Raw genomic sequence first — 15143 nt, 5'->3', positions numbered from 1 at the left:
TAAATGTCGAGTTGGGATCTTCTACCCTTATGGGTAGAAATGGCACTTCTACTGCAACTGTCTTAAGTCTCCAACTCTATAAAGGTCATTTCCAGTCTAGACTTGCTTGGCACCTCTACATGCTTGCAGGGTGTATACATTAATGCCATCGTAAATAGTATTTGTTGCTGAATGACAGTTATCTCTCTATTCTTACCCTTCTATGGCTAACTGGTTCATCGAACAAAAGCAAATTATGTCAATGGTCGAGTTTATTTCTCTGACTTTCCACTTTTAGTTTCATGTCACACTCAATTTGCCCTTAGCAGAAACCCATTCTTTACAACCAACAAAAAAGAATGTTTCAAAACCAGAACCCACTAATAAAGAAGCTGAAACACTCGCCCACAAGGAATTTTAGTGATCTACAGTACGTGAAGTTTTAAGCAAATCCTGGTCTCTCTCTGAGCTTTTATGAGGAACCCTGATATGGTGCAACAGCAAGATGAATAAGAAAAGGAAACCTTTGGATACTAGCGAAAGCACAGGTTTCCCTGGGCTGTTATCTAAGATTTTTTTTTGGGTTCCGAACCTCAATAGGAATAAAAAGAGAAGCATTAGGTTGCGGTTATGAAGGAAGAGGAGTAAAGATAATAAATGCATTAAATGTTCAGAAATGAAGGAAGAAGTCAGTTCTCTTTGTGGGAGATCATACTAGGATGCAAACAGCAAAGACTCTCCCTCCTCGTCTTTGCCGTTCTTTAAAAGCCCAATCCCAAACCAAAATACAGAAAACCTAATCCCAGTCCATCTTTTTCACCGCTGCAGCACTCATGGATTTCGCTTCGTCCAACAATAACGACAACAATCAGGATAACTTATTTGAGCATCAACTCGGTCCCAGCGGGGGAATGCAGCGCAGCAGATTGATTGCTAGTGTTGCTGCACCTTCCGCATCCTCCTCTGCCTCCTCTACATTGGAGGCGCAGCCGCCATTTGGAGCAGAATTAGTATCAGAGCTTCCAAATTGCTCTAGCAGTGAAGATCCTCTGGTGCCTCCTGGTTTTGAAGTTTCTCGTCTACCTGTGCAACTTAGAGAAGCGCAGCTGCACCCCCCCGCAATCACTTATGCCCAGCAGACAAGCAATTCGAATGGTGTGTGGTTATGTCTTATCTCTGTGCCCAATGAGTAAGTGGATCTAGCGCTAGCTCTACTCAATGAACCCTCCAAAACACTTAATTATTTATTTATTCTTTAAGAAAAAAGTTTTGATCATAGCTCATGATCGCAGGGAAGGAGTGACCCTGCCTCAACTTGACAAAGCATACATTCGAGTGAGGTGAGTGGTGCAAGTATGTTTGATGTTTACATTCTTTCTCCATTGCTTGTATTAAAAGAAATATAAAATGAGTCAAATGCTAAACTAATTTTTATTTTACCTTTTGCCTTTTTTTTTTTTCTTTCTGTTTTTTCATTTTTCATTTTTTTTCTTTTCTTTTGAATCTTTCAGAATAGCTCCTGGAGTAACTCAGGAACCAACGGTTCAGACAGTGAAAATGTTCCTGGCTAGAAAGTTTCGATTATCTGATGCTGATGTAAATTTCGTCAACTATTTATTTATTTATTTTCTTGATAAAGTAGTTTTTGTTTTCTCCTTCCACGAGGTAATTGGACTGGCTTCTAAAAATAGAGCTTCTGTGACAATTCAAACAGTGATGAAGATATCAATGGAAGTAACAGCAACTGAGATGGAAATTGTCCTTAATAAATAATAGTTATCTTGTGATTTAATCCATAATTAATTAAAGAAGAATGAAGGTTCTCACGTAGTCTTTTCTTGAACAACCAAATGACATAAAAATGAAAACTAAATAGGTACTCAAATTAGCACCTTAGAGATGGCACCGTCTAACAGGTTTTACAGGAATGAAGAGATCAATATGAATCCTTTTGCTTCAGTTGCTCCTTTACTTATTCCCTCCCAGGTTGAGTTATCATTACTTAATTTATCTTTAGCTGCTCGATATAAAAGAGTAGGATTTCTGGAACTCTTTTGCATGTCATCAGTTGAGCATGAAAAAAATGGCAGCAGAGAGATAGTGTGATGCTTAATGTTGGTTGATCTCATTACTATTTTTTTTTTTTTTAAATACTTTGAATATGATTTGGATGTTTCTATTGTCCTTGAGAATTGTTTCTGGACATTTTTTCTTGGCTCAGATTGATCACTTGTTCTCTATGTTTTAGAATAGTATTAATGAATGAAGATCATACTACTTGTTCTATATATCTACAACTTCCAATGGCACTATGGTCTGTGTCAACTCACTCGGTAAACATGTTCATTGCAGATTAATCTTTCATGCATGGGACTTCCACTGGAGAATTCGTTGCTGCTAACATTTGTCCGTGACTACATATGGCACCCTAGAATTGTTGGTTATTTCCTAGAAGCTCGCAACAACCATGAAGCTGACACCCTTGGACCCTCTGACACTAATCTGATGCGTCTGCATTATGCCTTGGGCTTGGATCCCTAGGTCGCTCTATCCGTTACCCAAAAACTTAAAATTAATATATAGCTAGCGATTGTAGGATTTGCATTGGCTGTTAAAGATCATTTTGAGAATTTGAGGACTTATTACAATTCTTATTAGTACTTAGTTTGGAATTTGATGTGGATTGATATGGTTTTTGGTATCTGCAATAATGGTTTTATTACTATACGTGTTGTCTACTTCCTCTTCCATGCAAGTGTGCAATAGAGAATATCTTCACCTGCAGATTCTGCCGCATAATTGGCTTAGACTTATTTAACAATTATCCTTTCTACTATTCTTGTTCTTGGTCTTTGGTTTTGCTTCGTAAACCTTGAAACAGGATCAAGCCACCTTTTTCAACTGGCCCAACACCCAACATGTGCACAAGCAGCCTAACACGTAAAGGTTGCAAGTCTGGTAACCTGGCTAACCCAAGCCTGCCTTCGGCCTATGATTCAATAGCAACCTGGGCTAGGGCTGCCCATGGTTGAGATTATTGTTGGAATTTTTAAATTGATTTTTAAAGTGTGAGATTATAATATTTTTTTTTTTGTTTATATAGAAGGGTTAGAAGTGATGTTATAAGTCCTGATTCTCTCCACCTAGGCTGCCTGTTCTCTGAACGCCTCATTCTCACACATGGTCTGCCCATGATACACAACAGGCCTGTGTCAGCCCAATTGTGAGGTGAGGGGATGGGGAAGACTTGTTTGAATGGCTAAAAAACAAACCTTGGGGAAAAGATGTGGTTTGGTATTTTTTGGAGAAATATCTCTATAGGTGTCTCATCCTCTTGATACAAAGAAAGGAGGTGGTTCCTAGTTACTCTAACAATTTTTAAACCAATCTTAGTTTCTTGCTTTTTCGATCAAAATGTGTCTTGTGGACGAGTTTTTGAGCACTATCCTTGGACATTCTTTTCACGGGTGAGGGCACAAAGTGTCACACCCCTCCCGATGGTATTGGATCCACCCCGACAAGCCATGGATGTGTTACCCAGCCACAATATCATATTACACTATTAGTAGTAAACAAAGCACACAATTCCACAATCAAGAGCAAGAAACAGACATATCATCATCTAATAATAATATTAATGTTCAAAATCTCAAAAATGAATACTAAGGAGTATTTGAAAAGAGTATGTGAGCCAAAGCAAAGTAAAATAGTTTCATTATTGTTAACATTCATTCTAAAACATACAAAGGTATACATAATCCCAACCCTCATAATTAATCTCATAAGTATTCCCCGAGGGTTCATAGCTTGGTTCCGTCGAGTCAAACTCTCCTTGAGAAAGGTTTCCTTATGACATGCAAAGTAACCTGGAATGGGGGGGGGGGAAGGAGAGACAGAAATCCACAAGGAATGAATTCTACAGAACTCAATACAGCAACAATCCACATAAATACTATGATCGCATGAATACAAGAATGTAAAGGATGCAATGACATGCTAAGTATGCAGCTAATTATAAACTAACCATGCTAGTCTTTATCTAGGCAGACATGCATTAAAATGAACACCAGCCCTTCTTTTCTTTTGGTATTTGAAACTTTTTGGTGGATTCTACAGCTAGAGTGATTACTTTCCTAATAAATAGCATTTAATGATATGATTGGAGGCAAATGCTAGGGAGGTTCATTCTAATTTTTCTGGGTAAATAGGGAATACGATCTTTGCATAAGAGGAACAATGTACGGACCGAAATTTCCTCATTCATATTAAGATGATTGCACATCGGGTAAAACTATTTATGTTAGTTTTACAAACTTTTATACATCCACTTACAAGCTAAGAGATAATGAGAGAAAAAGGTGAAATGGGTGAATCAAAGACAAAAATGCAATTACTTTTTTTTTTTTTTTTTCTGGGGGGAAAACAAGGTAATATTAACTTGCATGATATTCATTGCAATTCATATTACTGTTGAGGAATCTTAATTCTGTGATATAACCCAGCTTGCACAGGAGAAGGGAGAGAATCAATCTCATGCATCTTCAAACTCCCCACAGCCCCAGCATATGATCTTGTACCCTACCCATTGGCATGACCTCCATTATCAGCTTCCTCAAGAAGCTTCAAACATGGAAAAAAATACTCCCTAGGCACCCGTGAATCCCGCAGAGCTTCTCTCTCCTCACTCATTCTTTTCCTTGTCTTTCAACTTTTTCAATCAAAATAGAACTTCTTAATAGAAAATGAAAAGAAAAAGAAAGAGATAAAAAAAAGTTGTGGTGAATTATTATATTACCAATCGAGAACTCTCATCATTGACAAGTAAGACCACTTGACCCCATTCAAATCTTTGTTATTTCATAGTGTATACTGAACCCACGTGTAACGTTTATCCTCTACCTAATTGAATGTGCTTTTACCATAAGGTAACAATTCCTCTTTACATTGACCAAAACCTATAACAAATCACGGGTTTTAGAAAATTTTCACTTCTTTCCAAAGTTAATTATTAGGGTTTTACCTTTTCCTAACTAATGAGTGTACAGTAGTGGCTTGATGAATCTTATATTCTTGAAACTTGCTGATAATAACCTCGAGGGTTTGGCTTAGTTGGCAAAGACCAAAGCCTCTTAATATGATGCCAAAAGTTCGATTATCCTTGGGATTATAGGTGAAGCCCAGCCATATACTCAAATAGTTATAAAGCTACTCCTTTGAAGATGTAGTCAAGATGCGTGTAAGATGGCCGAGACAGACATCAGTTGAAGGAAGAAAAAAAACACTTGCTAGCAATGATGATATCCTAAAGGTTTCATCAAGTAATAAATTTTACAACCAAAGGACAAGCTTTAAATTGAATTACATATAATTCCTATGAAAATGATGAAACCTTTCCCTATTGAGTGTAAAACCTTCCCATAACTTGATTTCTAGGATTTCCTTGTGATATCTCACAACTCATCCATGGTAATAAATCTGAAATTCACTCTACCAATCAAGGAGAAAAGAAATTAGTTCCATAGCAATTCATATTACAATTGAGGAATCACAATTTTGTGATACAACCTAGCCTACATAGGAGAAGGGAGATAATCAATCTTAGGCATCTTTGAACTCCCCACAACTCCAGCATACAATCGCAGTTTCTAACAGACTTCAAAGGGTAGACCCTCTAAACATGCTTAACACAATGGTATACTTTAACTTGGCATTGGGGTCCTCTTCCATTGGTTTTTGTGCATGCAAATTCTTCTTTTTAAGCCTTCTAGACAGCCTTTCCCTCTCCTCTTTAAACCAATTAAGGTGGTTGGGTCATCTCCTAGTTCATCCAAGTCCATAGGTTTTATTTTTGAACTCCCAAGCTCAACTCAAATGGTCCAAAGATGTCTTCTACTTGAATACCGAATTTGCGGAACTGAAATGAGTGGTTATCGAGTTAGGAGTTTGGGGGATTACAATCCTTCTCCACCTAGAAATGTTATTCCACACAAACTGACTACCTTTGTTGGATTAACATTCCAAAACCCTATAGTCACCCACATATGCTAGGACGGATGCCTCTCATGTCTCTTCATGACACCCAAGCTGTTTTTTGGACACCCATGAGCCCAACCCTCAACATATACAACCCTACCATTGCATGATAACAGTGGGTCTGTGTCTCCTCACGGGTTGGTCACCTCTTTTTGGCGCCCATAGGACCTAGCCCCTGCCATCAGACTCAACTTCAATTCCCTTGCCAAAAGGGTAATTGCATGTAATGGATAACCAAACCAAAAATCGAAACTTCCAAAGGTGTAAAAACAACAACTAAGGAATGCACAAGAAGCACCAAGGATGATGGTACAGGCCACAGTCCTTGATGTTAAGGCTAGGAATACTAATCCAAGTTTTGTGCACAACTGTGTAGTGATGGGTTGCTAGCTGATGCTTGCATGACTATTCTATCATTTGGATTTATACCTTCTATTTGGATTTCTTTAGGAAGGTTAGACAAGTCTACTTGACAAGGAACCATTAAAGAGTTTAGAAGATAATTATACTACAAATATGCACCTATGAACTCAATGACCTGATACTTTTAGATATTTCAAATACACTCTAAGTTGCCTCTGAGCATAATTGTATCTTTTGAATTGTTCCGTTGTTGTCATTTAGTAGCTCTTTACCAATTTTTTATTCAGATCTTTCTAGGAGTTGAGTTATCGATATAACATTTTGGTATTCATATATTTCTATAATTAGATGCGTGCACCATCAACTAAAGTACACCTAAGAGACAACTAAACGTCTCATTTTTGTGGTTTACATACAAGAACGGGTGTTTATGGAAAGAAAATTACCATATGATTTTCTCTCAAATGAATGTTTGCCTGTTAGTGCGTGCAAACTATCAGAACTCTATATGAGTCCCAACAATGATACACCTCAGTTCATCTGATATTCTATGAAATTTGATGAAAACAAATCAATAGGGAGAGTTCTTTTGGTATTTGAAACTTTTAGATGAATTCTACAGCTAGAGTGATTACTTACCCAATAAATAACATTTTATGAATTTACTGGAGACAATGCTAGGGAGATTGATTCTAATTTTTCTGGGTAAATGAGGAATATAATATTTGCATAACAATAACAATGTATGGACTGAAATTTCCTTGTTCAAATTAGGATGATTGCACATTCGGAAGAACTCATTATGTTAGTTTTACAAACCTTTATAAATCCACTTAAAAACCAAGAGACGATGAGAGAAAAAGGTAAAGTGGGTGAATAAAAAATATACATTTTTTTTTTTAACTGCGAAAACTAGTTAAGATTAACTTGCAAGATATTCCTTTTGTTTGGTTAGTCAAAGGAATGTGAGCCTTTAGCATCTATTAAATGAAGAAAAGAATCATTAGCAATAACTGTGATTATTAAAGGAATGTAGAGTCTTTTTTTTCTTTCTTTTATTCCTTCTCTAAGCCAGAAAGTCCAAAACCAGAAAATCTAACTATTTTGTTATTGGTTGTTCACTAGAGCATCATAACAAGTACGAATCAGCTTACTTCAATATCATTACAAAATTTAAACATAATTATGTCAAAAGGATTAGTGAGATGAAATTTTAATTTATACAAAATTTTCCATCGTCTAGAGTAGTATTCGTAGCTAAGGTATTGCTCTTCAATACGGATTACTAAACACATAACTCAATTCTTGTTGAAAAATTATGAGAATAATACATCTTTTGGAATTTTGATCACTTTGCTACTTTTGGTGTCATACTACTGCTATTGTTGACAATTTAAAACTCGTCACACGAACAGTAAGATACATCCAATAGTAAAACAAAGGGTAACCTTTGGAAATATTCTACTATTATTGTGCCAAAATTTGAATGGTTGACAACAAAATGTCCATGCCGCAAAAGATTTTTTTTTTTTTTTTTTTTCTAAAAGCCTATTTGTATTAAAAGAGAAAAAAACACAAACATAAAAAACTCAACTCAACAGATTAAAATCCGCATGTCTATGTTTAAATTTATATATTTTTTATTTTTTGGCACAAGGACATTTTCGATCTGGACAGATTATCCCTACACCCATTTGGTGGCAAGTCGGGATCCTCTACCTGTGAGGGTAGAAGTGGCACCTCAATGGCAACTATACTAGTCTCCCAAATCTTTGCAGATGTCATTTCCACTCTGGAATTGCTTGGTAGCTCTACACACTTGCAACTTGTTTACATTAACCCCAGTATCATGTATAACTTTTGTTGCTGAATGATAGTTACATTAACCTCAAGATGTAAACCTGTGGTCGCTTGTCAATATTACAAATTTTTCCATCATAATTATGTTAGAAGGATTAGTGAGATGAAATTTTAATTTATACAAAATTTTCCATCATCTAGAGTAGCATTCGTAGGTAGGGTATTGCTATCCAATACAGATTATCAGACACCTAACTCAATTCTTGTTGAAAAATTATGAGAGAATGATACATCTTTTGGAATGTTGATCACTTTGCTATTTTTGGTGTCATGCTGCTACAATTGCTGACCATTTAAAACTCGTCGCATGAACAATAAGATACATCAAATAGTAAAACAAAGGGTAACCTTCAGAAATATTCTACTTGACAACAAAATGTCCAACGGCACAAGATTTTTTTTTTTTTTTTAATACTAAAAGCTTATTTATATCAAAAGAGAGAAAAAACAGAAACATAAAATATCGACTCAAAAGATTAAAATCTGCATGTTTATGTTTTTATTTATATTTTTGTACTTTTTGGCACAAGGATGTTCTCCCTCTGGACAGAAATTACCCCTACACCTATTAGGTGGTAAGTCGGGATCCTCTAGCTGTGAGGGTAGAAGTGGCAACTCAATGGCAACTGCACTAATCACCCAACTCTTTGCAGATGTCATTTCCACTCTGGACTTGCTTTGTACCACTACAAACTTTCAACTTGTTTAAATTAACCATAGTATCCTGGATAACTTTTGTTGGGGAATGATAGTTACTCTCTATTCTTACACTTCCATGGCTGACTAATTAATCGAACAAAAGATAATTTTGTTAATGTTGAGGTAATCTACGGTCTTTCTAAATTTCAGTTTCATTTCGCACTCAATTGGCACTTTGCCGAAGCCCATTCCCCACAACCAACACGAAGAAATGCTTTAGATCCAGAACCCACGAACTGAGAATAAAAAACACTCACCCAAAAGGAATTTCAGTAATCTACAGTACATGAAGTTTTCTACAAACCCAGATCTCATTCTAAGCTTTTATGAGGAACCCTAATATGGGTGCAACTACAAGATGAATAAGAATAGGAAAGCTTTGGATACTACTGAAAGCATATGTGTCCCTGGACTGTCATCTAGGATTCCTTTTTCTGGGTAAGAATGAACCGCAATAGGAATGAAAAGAGAAACATTGGGATGACGGTTATGAAGGAAGAGAAGCAAAGATCATAAATGTATTAAATGTTCAGAAATGAAGGAAGAATTCAATTTCTCTCTGCTGGAGATTATACCAGGATGCAAACAGCTATGACTGTCCTCCTTCCAGCATTTATTCTTGAACAAAAGATGGGTCAAGATGCACTAAGCTGGCCAGGGTTATCTCAGTTCTAAAAAAGGAAAAAAAAAATGGGTTGTAGAAGACCATTAATTATTTTTGCTTGCTTTAGGGTTTCTTCACTTTTTCTCCGTTCCGTCCTACCCTATTCCCAGTTTTTACGGCTTCCGACTGCACAAGCATGCAGTAAAAAGAAATTTTGAAAAGCAAAATCCTGAAAAACACTCGTTTTTAAAGGGTGAGAGCCATGGAGAAGCAGAAGCAGAAGAAGTTCTTGACGTAAGAAGAGACTCTCTGAAGTTTGAACTTCCCTCTCTTCCCTCTCTTTGATTAGATCTGGCAAGGCTGTGTACCTGAAAGAATCCGCCAGATCGTGCATTAATGATCGTTTTCCGGTGGACTGTTACGTAGAGATTGCGTTGATATATACCGCAGTAGATCCCTGAGCGACCGTGCGTTACTGGCATTTCTTTCTCTGGGTTTTAAAGTTTTTTCTTTTACACCGGAACTGTGTGGTCTTTCTCTGGATCCGTTCCTCGGCAATTTCTGGATTTCAGAAATTTTCAGGTTGTCTACGAGGTTTGAGGTTCAGAGCATTCTGTTGGCCTTGTTGAAGGGGACTCCTCTTGAGATATTCCTGCATATATATTCAAGCTATTTATCCGTTTCATTTTCTTCAGGTATTTTCATCTCCTCACTTTCATAATGTTTCTTTGGTTGAAAACGTGTCAATTGAAACTGATGTAGTTTCGTAATTCGTTCGTATGCAGATCGTGAATTCCCTTTGGTTCCTTGTTCAGATTAATTTTTTTTTTGTTTCATCTGATTGTATCATGATGCATGCAATTCCATTTCAATTCTCTATTCAGTTTTTGCCCCTCTGTTAACTGTTGGTCAGATTCATCCATTATCTTTGCTTCGATACTTCTCTTGCTCGTGCTGTGACGTATGAGTTATTGTTTGTCTTCTAATCTGTCTTTGTATCTATTACAGAGTTATCCATGGGTCACAGATACACTCAAGAGGCAGAGAAGGAAAAGGAAATACCAATTTCTAACTCACCAGCCATGGCTGCCCAAGGATCGGGTGGAGATTCTACGGGTCAATCATCAGGTGATGTCATACCAGGTCTCTATGATGACATTGCAATGGATGTTCTTATTTGGGCGAGCAGATCGGATTACCCAAATCTTGCATCTGTGAATAAAAAGATTAATGCGTTGATTTCTACTGGGGTTCTTTACAAGTGGAGGCGTCAAATGGGTTTTATTGAACAATGGGTTTATCTAGCTACTAGTGATATGCCTTGGGAAGCTTTTGATCCTAGAAGACGTAGGTGGATGAGGTTACCTATAATTCCAGGGGATTATTGCTTCACACATGGAGACAGAGAATCTCTTGCAGTAGGAACCGAGCTCCTTGTCTTTGGTTTTGAACTATCAGGGTTTACCATATGGAAGTACAGCTTGCTTGATGATCAATGGTCTAAGGGCCCTTTAATGAATCATCCCCGATGCTTGTTTGCTTCAGGTAGCTTAGGAGAAATTGCCATTGTAGCTGGAGGAATTAACCTAAATAGCTGTGTTCAGAAATCTGCTGAGCTATTCAATTCCGAATCGGGTTCTTGGGAATGTTTGCCAGATATGAGCTTTCCTCGTAGACTTTGTGCAGGATTCTTCATGGATGGCAAGTTCTACGTTATTGGAGGAGTTGACAGTCAAGATGAGCGTTTAACTTGTGGTGAAGAGTTCAATATGGAGACAAGAACATGGAGGAGGATAATTGACATGATCCCTGGTTGGCATGGTGGACCTATGACGACTCCTCCTCTCGTGGCTGTGGTTAAGAATCAGCTTTATGCTGCTGATGTAACTACAGATGTGGTGAGCAAATATGATAAAACCAATAATACATGGAATATTGTGAAGAGACTGCCAGTCAGAGCTAACAATATCAATGGTTGGGGTGTAGCATTTAAGGCATGTGATGACAAGTTGCTTTTCATTGCTGAACGCCCAGGGACTTTTCATGATGCTTTCATGCTGTATTCGTGGTGTCCGGAGGATGGCAATGAGGGACCAGAATGGGAAGTTCTTTCCGCCCGAGAGAAAGTAGGTGGGTTTGTGCAAAACTGTGCAGTGATGGGTTGCTAGCTGATGCTTGCATGACTATCTTATCAGTTGGATTTATACCCTCTGTTTGGATTTCGTTTGGAAGGTTAGACCAGTCTACTTGACAACGCACCATTAAAGAGTTTACCCCAAATATGCACCTATGAACTCAATGATCTGAGAAGTTTAGATATTTCAAATACACTCTAAGTTGCCTTTGAGCATAATTGTATCTTTTGAGTTGTACTGTTGTTGCCATTTAGTAGTCATTTACCCATTTTGGATTCAGCTCTTTCTAGGTGTTGAGTTATCTATATACAATTTTGGTATTCATATATTTCTATAATTAGATGTGTGTACCATCAACTAAGGTACACCTGAGAGCCTACTACATGTCTCATTTTTGTGATTTACATACGAGAACAGGTGTTTATGAAAAGAAAAATACCATATGATTTGCTCTCAAATGAATGTTCACCTATTAGTGCGTGCAAACTATCCAAACTGTATATGAGCCCAATGACAATACACCTCATTCTTTTGATATTCTATGAAATTTGATGAAAACAAATGAATAGGGGGACTTCTTTTGGTATTTGAAACTTTTAGGTGAATTCTACAGCTAGAGTGATTACTTAGCAATTAAATAAAATTTAATGAAATGACTGGAGACAAATGCTAGGGAGATTGATTCTAATTTTTCTGGGTAAATAAGGAATATGATCTTTGCACAACAATGACAATGTACCGACCGAATTTCCTCATTCATATTAAGATGATTGCATATCCGGTAGAACTCATTATGTTAGTTTTACAAACTTTATACATCCAATTACAAGCCAAGAGGCGATGAGAGAAAAAGGTGAAGTGGGTGAATCAGAGAAAAAAATACAATTTCTTTTTTTATTTATTTATTGTAAACTGGTGAAAACTAGGTAAGATTAACTTGAAGAACAGCAACTATACTGGTCTCCCAACTCACTACAAAGCTCATTTCCACTCTGGCCTTTTTTGACACCTCAATAAGCTTGCAACATGTTTGCATTAACCGTGCCATCGTAAAAACCTCTTCTTGTTGGCTGACTCATTCATCTAACCAAATATATATATATATATATATATATATATATAATATATATATATATATATATATATATAAAAACTGGATACTAGGATGCAAACAGCGATAACATCAAAATTTGGCCTCATCGGCGAAGACCAATGCCTTTCAGTATGAGTTCAAGGTATCAGATTCTGTCTTGTCTCTGTGCCCAAGTGGATCTATGCTAGCGCTACTCAAAGAACCCTCCAAACCTCTTTTTGGTTCTGAAAAAGTTTTTGATCGTAGCTCATGAAAACAGGGAAGGAGTGAGCCTGCCTCAGCCTTAAAAAGCATACATTGGAATCAGGTGAGTGGTGCACATGTTCGATGTTTACATTCTTTCTCTAATGGTAGTCTTAAAAAGAAAGATAAAATGAGTGGAATGCTAACCTAATTTTCTGATTTTTTTTTCTTTTTCTTTTCCTTCTTTTGATCTTTTAGAAAAGCTTCTGGAGTAACTGATGAGCCAACGGTTCTGATGGTGAAGAAGTTCCTGGCTAGAAATGTTTTTTTATATTATGCTGATGTAAATTTCGTCAACCCTACGGATTTTCCATTATAATTATGTCAAAAGGATTAGTGAGATGAAATTTTAATTTATACAAAATTTTCCATCATCTAGAGTAGTATTCGTAGCTAGGGTATTGCTCTTCAATACGGATTATCAAACACATAACTCAATTCTTGTTGAAAAATTATGAGAGAACAATACATCTTTTGGAATTTGGATCACTTTGCTACTTTTTGGTGTCATACTAGTAGTATTGTTGACCATTTAAAACTCATCACACGAACAGTAAAATACATCCAATAGTAAAACAAAGGGTAACCTTTGCAAATATTCTATTGCTTATGTGCAAAAATTTGAATGGTTGACAACAAAAAGTATATGCCGCACAAGATTTTATTTTTTTTAACTAAAAGCTTATTTGTATTAAAAGAGAAAAAACACAAACATAAAAATCTCGACTCAACAGATTAAAATCTGCACGTTTATATTTAAATTTTTTTTTCCTTTCTTTTTGGCACAAGGACATTTTCCATCTAGACGGATATTATCCTTACACACATTTGGTGGCGAGTCGGGATCCTCTAGCTGTGAGGGTAGAAGTGGCACCTCAACGGCAACTATACTAGTCTCCCAAATCTTTGCAAATGTCATTTCTAGGGGTGCAAGTTTGGCCCTGGCGCCCCTGGCCCGCCCTAAGCCCGCCCTGAGCCCAAATAGGGCTTGGACTAAAGATTTTGGCCCTAAGGGCCAAGGGCGGGCCTGGGATTACTCTCTGGCCCGCCCAGTCCATCCCGGCCCGTCCCTGATTTTTGGGCCCTAACCTGTGCCCCGATCTTGGCCCCGATTTTGGCCCCGATTTTGGCCCCGACCCAAGCCCCGATCTTGGCCCCGATTTTGCCCCGACCCGTGCCCCGATCCCGGCCCCGATTTTGGCCCCGATCTTGGCCCCCGATTCTAGCCCCGATCTTGGCCCTGATTCTAGCCCTGATCTTGGCCCTGATATTAGCCTTGATCCTGGCCCTGCTTTGAGTCTAAAGACTCTGGACCCTCCACCCACATGGAGAGGAATTAATTGTAATACATATAGGTGGATACTTGACACGTGTCAAATTTTAGAAACATGAACATGTTTGTAGAAAATTAATAAAAATAAATTATAACCTCATTACCAATGTAATAAGCATGTATATGATTTTGGCCCTGATCCTGACCCTAATTTTAGCCTAATCTTAATATTAATTTGACGATGATCATGTACTATAGTACTAGATTTTTACCCTGATCTTCATACTAACATCGATATGAGTCTTGATTTTGACATTCAATCACTTTGATCATATTAGACTATAAATTCACTTTTTCTATTATTTTTAAGGTAATTTTTATTTTTCCAACAAAGTCATTTTTAGTTCAATAAAATATTGATTTTGTTTTTTGACTAAAGCGAGATAATATATTATAAATAATAAAAACTATTACATAAAGAATTAATATTTAACAAATCTATACCCCAACTTCTCATCATGAATATCTAACAAATCTACTGTGATATTTCAAAAAAAAATTTATTAAAAACATATAGCTATGTTTGTAACTAAAACATCATTTTCTTTAGTTATGAAAAAAATACTTTTTTTTTTTTGTCGAATACTAAATTATCGTCGATTTACTTGTTAACAATGTTTTGAATATGATTTTTTTTGTATTGAATAAAGATATCAATTTATTGAACAGTTGTGAATGAAAACATACCTACCTACGGCTTAAGTTCTTGACTTTGAAGATAAAATTTTCATTTATCAAATTCCTTTTGAATTCTGAATCTCTGATGTTTCTAAGTTTACAAAAAGAATTTGTGTGACATTC

At 36.8% G+C, this 15143-nt stretch overlaps 1 pseudogene; it reads left to right on the top strand.

Annotated features, from left to right (window-relative positions):
- The first annotated feature begins 9800 nt into the window (after nucleotides 1-9800).
- Nucleotides 9801-11706, top strand: LOC149016605 (F-box/kelch-repeat protein At5g60570 pseudogene; annotated as a pseudogene).
- Nucleotides 11707-15143: the final 3437 nt, after the last annotated feature.

The sequence above is a fragment of the Hakea prostrata genome, chromosome 5 (assembly GCF_041222555.1).
Source record: "Hakea prostrata isolate BN-2017 chromosome 5, UWA_Hpros_2, whole genome shotgun sequence".
Classification (NCBI taxonomy): Eukaryota; Viridiplantae; Streptophyta; class Magnoliopsida; order Proteales; family Proteaceae; genus Hakea; species Hakea prostrata.
This window is presented reverse-complemented; position numbering and strand designations above follow the sequence as displayed.